Genomic DNA, 2,473 nt, shown 5'->3' on the forward strand with positions numbered 1-2,473 from the left:
CTCTCTCTCTCTCTCTCTCTCTCTCTCTCTCTCCCCCCCCCCTTTCTTTTTCTATCTTCCTTTAATACTTCCTACATCCATTCATTTTCAGCAGGTTTTATAGGTCCCAAAGTCTGCAGTGGTTGATTTAAAATAATTTACATAAAAGCAGGTCTTAGTATTATCAGCATGTGCTTCATAAACTGGGACTCAAGGAATATCCTAAACACAGTAATTTGGATATAATTCATATGAGCCTTCAAAATAAACCACCATATTATTCACAGTTCTCATATCGCTGTTTAAGCTGCTACTGCCTAAGCAATGCTGTTTCATTAACATAAGAGACATGTAAATTTGCTTTCTCTTTGCTTTTGTGTAGTAGTGTGGCCAAGGGAAGTTTTGTCTGGCTAAGGATTTCAGGATGAAGCTTTTAATTCAGTGGTTCCCCAAGCTGTGGTTTATGGCAGCATGATTCCTGTAAGACCCTCTGATGTTGCTTATGACCATGGGAAGTTAAAAAGCTAAAACTGAGATCACCACCACCGGAGTCCAGGTTGAATATACCATGCAGCATATATTATTTGTTTGCAATAAAGAGATGCAGTTGTGAGTCTGAAGTTAGGCAGAAAGCAGGGCAGGGTGGCATCTTATAGCATTTGACAAAGTAGCCTGTAGCCTACAAAAGCTCCTGCCTATCTGTACATGTTATTCTATAAGGTGCCACCCTGCCCTGCCTTTTGCGCCCCCACAGACCAGTGAAAGCATAGGACCACTGCTTTAAAAATATATCACTTAGTTAACCATTAAGGATTTCAGGACTTTTCTATAACAGGTTTTGCAAACCCTTTTAGAACTGTTTTTCCTGTATAGACTATGTGGAAATTGGTTAATTGTATTGAATTCTCTGAAGTTTCTTCAGTTAGACATTTTGGCCTCCTATACACATACAGGGACCTGGCTGCTACATTGCGCTGCTATTACAGCGCATCAGAGCAGACACAATTAATCGAGTCTGCTGGAACGTGATAATTACTGTGCTCCAGCAGACTCCAGCATCGTGTGTTTATCAGCATCCCCGCACTGAAAAATGGCAGCAAGGCACTTTAAACTAAAGCTTGTTTGATAAACTTAGTTCAAAGTGCTCTGCCACCTTTTTTCAGCACAGGGATGCTGATACATGTGACGCTCTGGGCACTTTAATTAGCATGGCTCCCAGATCTGCTCTAATTCAAGGGCCCCCTGCCTCCCAGAGAACATATATAAATGCCCTTTTATGTTTTTCATTAAACCCAAAGGAAACTCCACAAATCATTGAAGACTATTTTAGGCTTAGTGGCAATATATCGTATTTGCTTGACCAAGGTTTGCATAAGAGAAGAGGCCAAGGAAATAAACAAATGAGAGAATGGTGAGGATAATTGTACAGAGTGCCAGAAAGACAGGTCAAAAGAAGTAGGCTAAAGGTTGCCCAGAGTGCATTTAGCAGTTTTATGGTATTTAAATCTGATTTTAGCCAAGATATAGCTTAAATAGAGAATAAAAATACATTTCTAATTATACTGGAACCTATTAAATAGGGATTAAATAGGTTTGAATTTGAGTAGGACCTAGTAGAAGCATTTTTATATGTTTAGCCTTATCTAGTAAGCTTTAGCCAGGCAACAGAGTATAAAAATCTAGGTCCACTTTGGAATCTTCACTCTTTGGTCTTGAATTACAGTTCTTGCTGACTTGCTCACCTCCAGGAGTGCCTGCTTAGTGTTTTTTAAGAACATAGTTTCTGAGACCTAGGTAAGAAGTCCTTTTCCCCTAACAGGCTGGCCACTTGTTGGAGGCTTTTCTACAACTTTAGAACTTAGGAAATGTAAGAGTAATTTCTTTTAAATATTAATATAGTTGATATTTCTTTGGATTGAAGTGTATTTTATAAATTTTAATAATTTGCTTGATATGCCTTACCTGTATGGTTTGCTTATTTATATCTTGTCTGTATTTCATTATTAAATTTGCTATTAACATTTATCTATATTTATAGTTCTGTATATTTAATTTTGGTGAGACTACCTATTTGAACCTTTCTTCATTCCCAAAATACCTCTGGAGGTTATCATCATGCATCTTCTTCAATTTTCTATATTGTGGGTAACCCTTTCTTCAAGAGCTCACCTCTGCATCTTTAAAAAAATTAAGTGAAATTCAAAAAGAAGAGTAGCTTTCAGTCTTGCTGGGTGCATCTACATGTTCATTATTAATGTGCCTTAGATACTGCACATTTAGTTTAGTACTTGCTTAGTAAAGTACTAACGAAATGCACAGCAATTAGACTTACTGTGCAGTAGCGCCATCACACAGGTGTTTTGTGATGCTTATTGTGCATTAGCCTAATAACACTGCCCAGCAGCCTATTAGCATGTTTTTAATTGCCACGCTACTGCACAGTGATATTAAACTAATGTGCAGTAAGTGCCTCGTGTAGATATGCCTGCTGTTT

General features: G+C 37.9%; 1 protein-coding gene across 1 annotated transcript in view; it reads right to left on the reverse strand.

Annotated features, from left to right (window-relative positions):
- Positions 1–2,473, reverse strand: part of CDH17 (cadherin 17) — an 88,155-nt gene that overhangs the window by 38,719 nt on the left and 46,963 nt on the right. The gene's annotated exons all lie outside the window — the stretch shown is intronic.

This window comes from Gavialis gangeticus, unplaced genomic scaffold, assembly GCF_001723915.1.
Source record: "Gavialis gangeticus isolate Ggan-Ray unplaced genomic scaffold, GavGan_comp1, whole genome shotgun sequence".
Lineage (NCBI taxonomy): Eukaryota > Metazoa > Chordata > Crocodylia > Gavialidae > Gavialis > Gavialis gangeticus.